Source organism: Pipistrellus kuhlii, unplaced genomic scaffold (genome assembly GCF_014108245.1).
Source record: "Pipistrellus kuhlii isolate mPipKuh1 unplaced genomic scaffold, mPipKuh1.p scaffold_m20_p_16, whole genome shotgun sequence".
In the NCBI taxonomy this organism is placed as follows: domain Eukaryota; kingdom Metazoa; phylum Chordata; class Mammalia; order Chiroptera; family Vespertilionidae; genus Pipistrellus; species Pipistrellus kuhlii.
The window spans coordinates 6,050,518-6,064,603 of NW_023425471.1; the positions used below are offsets into that span (position 1 = coordinate 6,050,518).

Sequence of the window (14,086 nt, forward strand, 5' to 3'; positions counted from 1 at the left end):
ACCCTCCAGGGCATTCTGATGCACACTTAAGTTTGAGATCTACCAGCCTAGATGTAGGAGAGATTCCAGCAGTGCTAACCAAATATCTTTTCTTGGATTAACAACTTGGGTGCCTATTCTCAGACCTAGGTCAAGTATAAAACACCCTTTTCACCCTTCTTCATCTCTTCTCTTTCTCTTTCCACTTTCTTCCTACATTCTCTATACATAACTGGCATAAGAATGTCTCATTGCTACTAAATGAGTCAGTTCAGGGAGAAAGTGGAGTTTAGTAGAATAGGTAATATGACAATATCACTGAGATTTTTTAAAAGGTGAAGGATTGCTTATTTGGCACCAAGGCAGGGGGATATTCAATGCAGCTGTCCTGAGAAGTATTGCTCCAGAAAACATAGATCCTATATGAAGACTTCACAAGGATCTCCTAAAACAAGTGACACCAAGCCATTTACTACAAGTAAGGGGTGGTTACACAGATTCAGGAGTAGGTCTGGCATTGTATCCTCTTACATCATGACAAGAAGGGAATTGGGAGTAGGTGGGTGTTGCACAGACATGCTCCCAGGACCAAACTGGAATTACAATTAAAATACAGAAAAACTCCCTGAATAATCAACTGAAGACTCACTAGAGAGAACCCTGATAACCGAGGACAGAAAACGGAGAGCATAGGTGGCCATGAGACCCTTCACAAGAGGAATACTGAAAGGATGAATGGAACAGACTGACAGACAGACAGAAAGATGGTTTTGAACCAAAAATGTAAGGCCATATCTAGCCTCTTTGGCTCAAACTACCTAAAAGGTCAAGTGGACAGATCCCCATGACTGTACTAACCTTCAGGGAAAGTCACCCCTACTGTTCATTCAGTGTTTCCTTTTATTGGCCTTCATTGCAGAAGACTTTTGCACACACTACAGGACACTGAATAAGTACTGTCCTGCTATACTGTCCTTGAGTTCACCCTAACACCCGACACTTTTCCAAATACCCCATTCAAGAACCTCTATCACCTACCTTTCTTCTAAATATAAGAACAAAGACAAGGGGTATTGAAGTACTGCTTTCCCACCAGGCTTCTAGCTTCTACCTCTGAAAACATCTTTTGTCCATTGAAACGAAATGAACAGGACCCCAACTTTTAAAGGGCATGCATTATGAAAGCAATGTCTAGTTCCAGTAGGCACATAGGTCATGTATAATTGGAGGTCAGCTATGATGCAGGCCAAAGTGAATAGAAAAAGTGGGGAATCATATCCAGACCTCTCATCCATCTTGCAGGCAGTGAAGGAGGATTTGGGGCTTGCAGTGGCTGTGGACAAGGATTCAGAATCTCTACTTTTGGCTTCCTTGGCAGAGTTCTGAGTTTTTGCCCGCTGGGTACTCTAAGGAAAATGGCGTATCCAGGACAAGCACTGGCCCTGCAGTTAGGGAGTATGTGGATACTGCTCAGGATACAGCTTTCATCTTCTAAGAGATCTACAAACAGGTCCATTGTACCATATGACCTAAAGGAACACATTCTCAGGCTCTGCTCTTCTCTTCTGTGCTGTATCTAAAGACTTCCTAGTACCCACATCCATGTTACTCTGGTCTGCCTGTCCCCCAACTCAGAAGCCACTGTTTCATCTGGGAGTGGAATTATAAGGCTGAAAGCTCTACAAATAGACTGTTACTATCAATGTACTTCAATACAGTGATCTCCAGGCTGCTGTCAACTTGTGTCTCTTCTACCACATCCTAATCTCCATTTAAAATCTGGTTTTAAAAAATCAATTATTCAAAAAATTAATTCCTTTGAATATGTAATACCCGAAGTATCCTCCTGTTTTAGGTTTCTTGACAAAATTACTCAATAAAATTTGTTTTGTGTGTATGTGTGTGTTTATAGTAGGAGCATCATATATACTCCTAGCTCTAAAAGATCTGGTAATACAGCATCAGGACAGATAAACTTCATATGATTTCAGTTAGTGTAGCAAGTAATTTTTTTCTTTCCTATGCCAAAATGAAGAAGCTAATGCTAGTAGGAAAGACAACTGGATTCGTGTCCAGTGGAATCCAGTTCCCTAATGACTAATACATCTTCCTCTTTGTGACTGCTGGAGCCTGAGCCAGGATCCTGCTCATATCAAATATAAAATCACTCCTCTGACTTTATTCTAATTGAGATGCAAACTCCTTTGAGTGTAAAAAAAAAAGTTTCTAATTATAGGGCAATGCTAAGTAGAAGGAAGTTAAGTCTTATTTCTGAAAGTCTCCTCTCCAAGAATACTACACACAACGCTAGAATCACAGAGAGGACCAGGTTTGCTGTGTGTGTGTTTGGGGGCGGGGGGAGGGGGGAGAACGAGAGCTCCCTGTATTGGTGAGGCCCTCTGTTGGCAGACCAGGCTTTCAGACAACTACCCTGTTTCCCCGAAAATAATACAGTGTCTTATATTAATTTTTGCTCCCAAAGATGTGCTAAATCTTATTTTCAGGGGATGTCTTATTTTTCCATGTGCTAGGTCTTATTTTCGGAGGATGTCTTATTTTGGGGGGAAACACGGTATTCTAAAAGAGAGTGATCTGAGAAACTCTATGTAGACATTACTCAAATGCTCATACAAAGCCAAACACCAGAGCTGGCTTTTCAAACCATTGGTAAAATATGAGATAAAGAATAGCTCTTCAAAGGCATTCCCTTTCCTAGACTAGGATCTGATGGTATGCCTTCCCTTTCTATTCAGTGCAGATTTATTTATTTATTTATTTTTATTTTTTAAATATATATTTTATTGATTTTTCACAGAGAGGAAGAGAGAGGGATAGAGAGTTAGAAACATCGATGAGAGAGAATCATCGATCAGCTGCCTCTGCACACCCTCTACTGGGGATGTGCCCGCAACCAAGATACATGCCCTTGCCCGGAATCGAACCCGGGACCTTTCAGTCCGCAGGCCGATGCTCTATCCACTGAGCCAAACCGGTCCCGGCTCAGTGCAGATTTATTAAGTGTCTGTTCCATATGAAGCAGGGAAGTGGAGGGAAAGGCAGGAGGATCCTGAACATCCCCAGAAAGGGTGCCCAACCATTCAGTGTGGTTATCCCAAATCCTGGTCATACAAAGGATATGGAGAGGTATAGGCTACAGAACACAGTGATGGGAGGAGGGAGAAATCAGTATTTACATATGACAATATCCTCAACCTTTCAGCTTTCATTTTCTACCATATCTCAAAAAAGATACACAAATTGCTATTAAAACCCACTTTAAACCTTTTATGTTAAATGCTCCTTTCCTGAACACCTATGACTTCTGGTATCAGGAAAAGTTTTCTGGTGCTCAGTAGGGAGCCACAGGAGCAGAGCAGAAGCTTAGTGGCCCTGCTCATGTCACAGCCTATGAGAACTAGCACAAAGGAGCCTCTTTACAATGAAGCGCCTATGCATTCTAACTGGAAGACTTTTCTTCCCTGAGAACTTTACATAGCAACTGTCAACTCACTTGCCTTTGGCTGGTCTAGCTGAAACTATTTATAACAACACAAGATATGCCAGAGTAAAACACAACTCAAAATTCTAAAAATAAAATGCATGGTACAGTAAAAGAAAAAATATATTTGTAGTTCCATTCTAGGGACAGAGGTTACCTTTAAAATACCTTATATACCACTGTGTCAGTTACAACATCTCCAACAGGTTAGGCTTCATGGTCTACATTTAAACTTGAATATAAGAAAAAAATTTTAAGTCACCTTCTGATTATAGACTTGGGCTTAAGACTTTCAGTTATTCATGTAATGCTTATTTTCCTGGTTGTCTTAAAAAAAAAAAGTGAGTGATAATTCACGTTACATTAAGCCTTTTTGTCAATCATAAAGATCTCATCAGATTCACAGCTGCTTTACAAGCTTTTGTTAACTGTATTACACCTAGAAGTTTAACCACTACCCCCCCCCTTTTCTTCAGAACTAATGCCTTCCATGAGAACAGGTTCTAGGTGTCAATTATTCTCTTATTTCCATAGTTAAGTGTAAGTGATGGTTGTCTGCAGTAGGAAGTATGTGGATGCCATCCACTCACCCTTTGACATCCTACACAACACAACATCCTACACAACACAACAGGTAAATGAGGGGAGATGTCTTCCTTGATAAACCAGACCAGGAGTCCGTCTTGGAGCCCCACTGTTACTGTCATGTATCAGCTCTTTCCACCCTGGTCTCTGGTGATAACACATTGTCTGAGATGTCTTTCTAGACCTCTGCTGCCCTTGGCTTATTCTTTGTTCCCAGACACACACACCCTCACTTGGGGGGTTTCATTATCATCCAGGTATGCATGCACGTGTGTGTGTGTGTGTGTGTGCGCGCGCGCACGCACACACACGCACATGCACACACACACACACCTTCTGAAATCATTTTCCAAAGTGTGTTCCTACCAATCAACCACCAAACCACCTATTCCTACAATCTGGTAAATTTGGGAAACATGGAATACTTGATATAATCATTGCACAATAGCATATTAAAGACTATGAGAAGTCCTGTAGTTACTGTTCAACTTTATCTCTAACATTATCTCAGTGTTTTCCTAATGTATCTGACCACAATTCCTACTTTTTGTGATACCTATGAATACATCACAAGAATGAGTAGTCTATGGAATAGTTGGGTAAACCTCACTATTTCTACTTCCTAAATTCTCTTGGCTCATCTTGTCTCCTGGACTCATGATTTGGAACTAACCCTTGATTACACTCTTACTGCAACTTCCCATATTAAACTCACCACCAAGGCCCTCCTTTCAGATTTTCATCCCTTCCTCTTTGACTCCCGCCTAGAGCCCTGTTACTATCACAGGGACTATTTCAACAGTTTTGTACACAAGAGATCCTATTCCCTGACTCAAGCTGCTTTATTTTATCTCCCATAAGACTCAAGTTTTAATCACTCTCCACCATTACCCCTTAGTACAGCTACTTCAAACACTGCGAATATATGCAGTGCTTATATCTCCTTATCCGCTGGGGGTATATTCTAAGAACCTCTAAAACCAAATAGTACTGAATCCTATTCATACTATGTTTTTCCCCCCTAAAAATACATCCCTATAATAAAGTTTAATTTATAAATGAGGCACAGTATGAAATTAACAATAATAAAACAAAACAATTATATATCAATATACTGTAATAAAAGTTATGTGAATGTACTCTCTCTGAAAATATCTTATTGTACTGTTCTCACCATTCTTTTTGTGATGATGTGAGCTGATACAATGCTAATGTACTGAGATAAAGTGAGATGAATGATATGGATATTTTTAGACTATGGATGACAGCAGGTAACTAAAACCACAGATAAGGATGGACTACTGTACTGCTTATTTATGGCCATTCATGTAAATTGCCAAAGCACCCAAGAAATTCAAGGACTTACTTCAAACTTACAATTGCTGCAACTTGCCATATCTCTCAATGGCTGGTATCTTTCTCTATACTCTTAAGAGGAATAATAGCAGGCTTTCTCTGAATACAAAGCGCCTAGTCTTATCTTAGATGCCTCCATTAGGTCTTCCAGTGTTTACTTTTTCAAGGCGTTCAATAAAAACTTCAGTCTCTGCCATGCTATTCAATATGTATATATGAAGTCTATTTTATATTTGTATATTACACACACTTGGAGACACATATATGCATTTGTGTGTACCAGTAGAAAAATGTATCTGAGAATCTGAGCCAAATTCTATTTTTTTATTATACATTTTAAATTCTATCAGGATTTGGTTCATTTGCTTTTTGCTTTGTTTTGTTTTGTTAATCCTAACCTAAGGATATTTTTTTCCATTAATTTTTAGAGAGAGTGGAAGGGAGGGGGAGAGAAAGAAAGAGAGAGACACGTCGATTGATTGCCTCCCACATGCACCCTGTCCAGGGCCGGGGATTGAGCCTTCAACCAAGGTATGTGCCTCTGTCTGGAATTGAGCCCTTCAGTGTGAGGGTCAATGCTCTAGCTGCTGAGAAATCAGTCCAGGGCCATTTGTTAGAATTTTTAATACTTTTAGAAACCAGGCCCTAAAAAAAGTTAAAGAACTAGACAGCATATTCACAGGAAGGGAGAATTTTCTCTTTGTTAAAGCAAAATAACTTTCTGAAGGTTTAATAGGGGCTTCCACCCATACTGGAAAACACAGTGCTGAATTCCAAATCAAAACCTGCCTAAGTACTCAATGAGGTAGAGAATGTACATTAAACTCATAGAAGGCAGCTCTTAAAATATCTGACAATATATGAAAATACTCTTTATATTTTCCTTCCCCCCTCCCTCCCTTCCTCCCTCCCTCCCTCCCTTCCTTCCTTCCTTCCTTCCTTCCTTCCTTCCTTCCTTCCTTCCTTCCTTCCTTCCTTCTTTCCTTCCTTTCTTCCTTCTTCCAGTATTATTTTCTGGAACTACCATGAGCCATGATCCATGCTGGAGGCTGAGTATACAAAGATGAGATGGGCAGAATCCTGGATTTTTAATGAGTTCTACATTTAGCAGCAGAGTTAGACCCATTAACAGAGCAATGCTGTGCAAAGGGGAAAACACTATACTCAACATGTGTACAGAAGAGGGAGAAAGGAGCCATTAACAATTCTGCATGGGAAATAAGCCTTATAGCAGTGATGAGGCTTGGCTTAAATGCTGAAGGATGGGTGGGAATTGGCCAGATAGAGAATGATGGAAAGGGTATTCTATTGTAGCTAAACAAAAGCAGGAGCAAAGGTGAGAATTTGTGTAAGGAATAGGGGCTTTTCAGCACAGAATGGGATGGTGGTGGGGATCATAGTCTGGGGTAAAGGGAGAGAGACTGGCTTAGGCCAAATCCAGCAGGGTAAACTGGGGCCAATGTCACAGTTTGTGCTTTAACTTAAAGACAACTGGTAGTAAGCAGAGGTATATCATGATCAAATTTGTGACTTTAAGACTAATACTTTAAAACTTTAAGTCTGGTGGCACTGGGAGGAGAAAAGAAGAAAAAAAAAACAGGCAAAAGTCAAGGAGATAATTAAGAGATTGACAAAATAATCCAGCTGAGGCAGTGAAACTATGAAATTTACTTAGACTGTGGACCCATCCATACTTCACAGTCACTCTAGGGATAAACTGGCAATTGTGAATATGGATGGAAAATACCCCAAACTCTGTTATGTTCTTGAGTGTACACATATGCATTCTACATATGGATTGAAAGCCAATGATGTGCAAAGAAGAACATTAAGTTCAGACCCTGACCAGAAAAGCAAAAGAGGGAGAGGCAGGGGCTCAGGGAAGCACTGTGGAGAATCAATCTGGATGTGAAGGATCATAGTAGTGTGTTTCTCAGTGCTCTGGTACTGCTGTGCTGGCATTCAGTGGAAAAATAGTAGGTCTGTGATAGTTTTGAACAGTTAGCTTACTGTTAAAACACCAATCTACTATTCGAAAACAAAAATATTAAAAACAAAAAACAGAGACACATAAGAAACGCTTGACATATGAAAAAGAATCTTTCTAATCTGACAAATTTAAAATAAATACTTTAGTCAAATATGTCTCCAAAAATATCTTAGCCTAGGAACAAAAATGGGAAACTTCTTCCCCCAAAAGAAATTTCCAGAGACGCTTTCTGTCCTTCAGAGTAAAAAAGGGAAATGAAATAGTTTAATCAGAAAAGAGCTAATATTTGGAGCCATGTTTTGTTGTTTTGTTTTCAAGTAAAACCACTACTTAAAAGATTAGAGCATACAATGAAATATTATTCAACCTTTAAAAAGAAGAAAATTCTAACACAAGGTATCACATGGATGAACCTTGAGGATACAATGCTAAGTGAAATGGGCCAGTCACAAAAGGACAAATATTGTATTATTCTATTTCTGGGAGTTACCTAGCATAGTCAGATTCATAGAGACAGAAAGTGGAATGGTGGTTGCCAGAGGCTGGGGGTAGGGGCGAGTTGTTGGGTACATATCCGGTTTTGCAAGATAAAAAGGAGTTCTGGAGATGGATGGTGGTGATGTTTGCACAACAATGAGAATGCACTATACACTTAAAAATAATTACAATGGCAAATTTTATGTTATGTATATTTTACCAGAATTAAAAAAAGAATAAGGGGTATACATGCTCCTCTTTCCCTATAAGCCTCTACATAAGAATGTTAACTAGAATGACAAGAATTGGCTCTTGAGGCTCTGATATCCTGATACTTAATATTCAACCACAAAACAATCAGGGATACAGATTAGAGTCTAATAAAGGGAGTTAGAGAACAAACCCAACTTTGTCCAGAAACTTCAGTCTTATGCAAAACACTCCTTCCACCTCTATGAAAGATAACCTAGTGTCTCCATAAAGACAACCTCTAAATCTGGCTCGTGCTAAATAGCTCTGGCTTTAACCCTGTAGGACTCATTCTTTACTTTCATCACCAGCTCCAAAGATTCTCAAACCATAACACTTATTCCTTTTGTTAATCACCTGGGCTCCCCAATTATACAGAAGAAGGGAAGAGAGAATTGCATAGAAAATTAGCGTCAATAATATTATCTTTATATTTTATTTTTATTAGAAAGAAAGACTTCACATCACATATTAATCAAAAGAGGAATTTCCTAAATATACCTGGAGGTCAGATCCACATTGGTTACATCTTCTAGATCAGTGTTTCCCAAAGTGTGGTACGCGTACCCCCAGGGGTACGGGAAGAGTTTGATGGGGGTACGCATTGCACTGGAGTTTGGTGGGGATATGCACTGCACCATGCTTAGCTGCACCTAATTCTACGTTCTCATGAGTACGAGGGGTACTCAGCGTTACGAAAATTATAGAAGGGGTATACATATGTCAAAAGTTTGGGAAAAACTGCTCTAGATATAGAGTGGAATACTTAGAAAGGTGACCCCCAAAGGCTTTAAAAATGAAGCTCCTCAAACAGATCAAATTAAGCTCAGGGAACTCCAGTTACCAGTTACCAAGACATATTCAACCATGAGGGATGAACTCAAACTGTGTGCCTTCCATAAAAATATACTAAATGTCAACTTCTGGAACTCTCTCTCATCTCACCCATGATCCTACTGAACTTACTTTGAATCTCTAGAACAGCACTCACTACCCTCTGCCTTCTATTTGTGGTTACTCATATATGTGTCTGCTTAATTAACTGGAATGCAAGTACTGCGGGGCAAGGATTGTGTCTTAGTTATATTTGCAATCTTCAATGTGCCTTGAATATTGGAAGAGCCATAGGCCCCCCACCCCAATTTAAATGGTGGATATATTCCAAGACCCTCAGTGGATGCCTGAAATGCAGACAGTACCAAATCCTACATAAACTGTTTTTCTTATACATACATATCTATAAAATTTTATTTATAAATTAGGCAACAATAACTAATAATAAAACAGAACAATTATAAGAATATGCTGTAATAAAAGTTACGTGAATGGTCTCTTTCTCAAATACCTTATTTTAGTGTTTTTACCCTTCTTCTTCTTGTGATGATGTGAACTGACACAATGCCTATGTGATGAGATGAAGTGAGGTGAAGGATGTAGATATTTTCATACTGCAGTTGACCATAGGTAATTAAAACCAAAGAAAGCAAAGCTGCGGGGGAGGGGGGCATCCCTATACTAATATTACTAATATTCATAATTTACTCCAGCCACAATAAATTCAATATTCATAAAAATGTTTAGATTTATAGTGAAAATACTGTGTGCAATGCATTTTCTTGGTACTAGGGATATAACAATGAAACGAATAACCCTATCTCCCTTTTTATGATATCATTTAGCAGTAAGAGTGAATTAGTATTAAGTAGGAATCCTCTCTAAGAACACACAGATTTTACCAGCTATTTGATCTTGGACAAGTTACTTAACCTCTTTATACCTCAGTTTCATTGTCTTAAATGGAGATAATAATGTGTACCTCATAGATTTTCTAGGAGGATTTAATGGGAAAAAATATATATAAAGTGCTTAGCCATTATTAATATTATTGAATTTTACCGAATAAAAAAATCAATCATCATAATGCCTCTTTATAAATCTAGTTACAAAGAATGACTGCTTTGATTACAACAACTTTTTAAAACAGCAGGTGAATGCCCCATTCTTTTTGCTTGGGGACTGCAGAATGTGAAGCAACTTTCCTAAGACAGTCACACAGCAGAGATGAGCTCAGAGGAAAGTGATAATTCTGAAAAATGAATAAAGAACAAAAGCAAGAGCCATCACAGTACAGTCATTGCCTGAGAGGGAAAGCAGACAGAACAAAGAAAACAGGAGAAACAAAGAGGGCCAGAGTAGACAACCCACCGAGCTTTCAGGTCAATAAAGTTTCGGTTAAGGTGGCACCCTAGCATGAGTGGCTGGAAGACTGTTCCAGATGCCCCTCAAGTACGAGCCTATGTCAACTGCTTCTGGCCACATCCAAACTGTTATCACTGTTAGCGCTGGAAAAACAACAAGGCGTGTGTAGGGGGAAAATGGCCTGTTGTCAGAGAACAGAAAGCCTTTTATTGAGAATTTTGATACTCGGGAACAAACACACCACCACAGAAAATCACCCCAAGCCATTCTTTATAAAGCCTGGCATCCACTCAATAATGGATGAAGAATCCCAAATTGCCAAGGTCAAACAGATACTCCTCCCAAAGCAGTTAAGAACCAGGGGCCAAATAAGACCTTTAAGCTCATGTGGTAGAGATTTCTAAAGGCACTGGTGGAAATAACTGACAGACACTTGGACGTGAAAGGCTGAATTCACAGGCCTCTACCTGGAAGCAGCCAGGCTTCCTGCCAAAGGCTGCTCTTAAAGGTTTCTTTCAACATCGGCAAGGACGGGACAACTGAAATTCTGTTCAGATCCCATAGGTAGTATGCTGAATTCAACAAACCTTTGTGGAATGCCCACCGCTACTCAGCCCGTGAGCCAAAAACAGTTTCCTACTCTCCCCCCCCCCCCCCCCCGTTTTCAAGAAAGTGTTGTGTTCTCAGCTATAATATGGGAGATTTGAACATAATGTTGACGGGAGTCCATATAACCACCAAATTCCAGTTTTCCCAGAACCTCTAGGTATCTTGAGCCTTAACACTGAACATTCTGCAGCTTTGAAAGATGTTTACTAAAAGTTTGTATTGACACAGGAAATTTTATATAATGCTAAGTGGAAAAGATACAAAATTAGTGTGGGTTTCAAAAATTATGTGTGTGGTATGATCTCACCCAGCTAAAAATATATGGCAAAAGGACAGAAAGCAAATACAAAAAAGTCAACAGAGCCCTGGTCAGGTTGCTCAGTTGTTAGAGCATCGTCCCAATATGCCAAAGTTATGAGTTTCATCCCCGCTCAGGGCACATATAAGAATAAACCAAGATATGGACACATGTAACACCTTAATCAATTTTTAAAAAATGAAAAAAAATCAATTAAGATTTTTTGGGGAAAAATTAATGCATAACTAAGTGAAATAACAAATCAATGGTTTCTCTCTCTCTCAAATCAATAATTTTTTTTAAATTAACAGTGTTTGCTCTAGGATGATTAAATTACAGTGCTTTTTTACTTTATTTTATATATTCCTAGTTTCCAGTGTTTCCAGAAACCTTCCATTACTTTTATAATTAGAAAAAAAAATAAAGTTTTAAGAAAATAACATACACTAACATAACTGGAAAGGATGGCCAACCTCTCCACATTTCTGATGTCTTTTCATAAGGCTGACTTGATTGGCAATACTTCCTAAGTAGAAATCAAGTGCAGCTCTTTTTTTTTGTTGGATTTATTGGAGTGACATTGGTTAATAAAATTATGTAGGTTTCAGGGGTATAGTTTTATAATACATCATCCGTATATAGTATTGTGTGTTCACCACCCCAAGTACATGCAGCTCTCATTTCTGTGTCATTACATTTCCTTTTCCAAGTCATTAGCAGGATGCTAAGAACATCGGATGTAATAGGAGTCATGAAAATAACTCACAAGACACCACGCATATAGAGCAATGCCTGCCATTTATCATCACCTTTCATTTATTCATCAGCTCACATCCTCGGTGACTAAGTAGATGATATAAAATCATTACCAATTAATATTTTCCCAAATCAATTATTCAGATATTTTATCAAATGTTTGCTAAGTCAAGAAATATATTTCCTACTCTTTTAATTCAACCCATGAAATCCTATTCCTATGTGTAAAAGGGACTAAAAAATAGTTAAGTTTATTTTGTAACCATTTTTCATGTATGATCAAAGACAATACTTATAGAATCCTCCATTTCCTGGCACTTGAAGAAGTACTGGCATAAGATCCACAGCTTAATTGTCCTCAGTTTTCAGCAGTTCTCCAATTCCTCACAAGTAAAAACCCATTTTAAACAAAAATCAAAGTGATTATTACAGTTTTTCAAATAGATAAAAAACAAATGTGATGCAAACCAGGCCCCCCAAATTTTGAGGTTTTCTTTTTCCTCCTGCTCTTGGAACTATGGAAGTATATCATAATCTTAAAATCGCACAGATTATCACAGTTATTTTCCTTTCTCAGCTATTTGACAACCGTGTGCACTTAATGTGAACATACTTTGATTTTGCTGCCTTTCAAAAATCAAGCCTGACTTTTTAAAATGGGATTCAGGTTTGGGGTGTGGACGAACTGAATAAATGCATTTTTAAAAAGGGACCATTTTATCAAATAATTTTTCGTGCGGTGGGGAAAAGTTCACTTCAATCTGTACTTGGCTGTCATTCACTCACTCACTCACTCACTCACTCACTCATTCATTCATTCATTATAACTTTAGTTTGGTAGCAAGTTTCAGGAGGAAAAGGGTTCTCTTAAGGTTACAAATTCTCTTTTGGATGCTGATGAGCTTTAGGCAAATTAAATCCTTACCATATAACAAATGGTAGATATGTCTTTCATTACTCATATTGCGTGCTCTTATTTTCCTGGACTAAAATAGTTCCCCAGTCTCTTCTCCTTTCTCTGTAACATACCCAAAGATACAAAACCACACAGAACAGAAACAAAGAAAACCCTTGTTCCAAAATATAAAAACATGAAATCACCTATTTTAACCATGTGCTTTTATTAAATGACAGCTCTTATGGGCATGTCATTTTTTAAAAGGTACATTTTCTTTTTTTATGGGGGGAGATAGGCAATGTGCACACTAAAATAGTTGATGCATTTTCTGGTCTTGAGAAATTCCATGTTCTTTTCAATTACAATGGAGAACGTTCATTTCAATGCTCTCCACTTGTGAGTTGCAGAGAGCAGCAATTCCTCTTTGTGCCTTCTACAAAGACTCGCTATAGGCCCTGCACAGGGAACAATACAGCTTCGTGGAAGATGGTGCCAAAAAAAGACAAAGACCAGAAATGGTATTTCTAGAGTTTATAACCTATTCCTTACTCCCAAGTTATTATACTTAATATATTTCTGACAGATGGGTTTCAGATGGTTATCCATACAATTCTACAGGGACCCCAGTGAAAGATTTCCAAATCCTTCCCACCATAGGACAAGGAAGATTTTATCAGCCCTCGATATTGGCTACTTCTCTCTGATTCCTAACCTGATCAACATGCCTCAAGTTGAAGGGGGCTTCCCTTTTGTGAGCCATCAGTGGGATCAGAGGACAGTCAACCATCAAACCCCATATAACTCTTTATTTCCTCCTGAATTCTGCTTAGCTTTCTCTCTTTGCCTCAATGACCATCGTTTCTCTGCAACTCCTAATTCTAGTTTCTTACCCATCTCCACTCACTGCCCTTTGTCATCACCTCTTAGGATACCCCAGCCTCTTTGTAGGCATTCATTTTCATAAGACAATCAACCTACATTAGAATCTTCATTTCATACAGTTTCTAGACTAAGGTCATGGTTGGGTGACACAAGTATGGCTCTGTGGCCATATAAAACCATTCTCAGTACTTGGATTCTTTCTCTGACCTGGTGTATCATTTTTGGCATCTCACTAGCTTTTTCAAGACCTCTTATTATGTCTTATCTGGACCATTTTCCCCCTCTCCTGTCTAATAACCTATGAGTAAA

General features: G+C 38.6%; 1 protein-coding gene across 12 annotated transcripts in view; it reads right to left on the reverse strand.

Annotated features, from left to right (window-relative positions):
* SH3KBP1 (SH3 domain containing kinase binding protein 1) overlaps positions 1 to 14,086 on the reverse strand; it is a 342,524-nt gene that overhangs the window by 109,832 nt on the left and 218,606 nt on the right. The gene's annotated exons all lie outside the window — the stretch shown is intronic.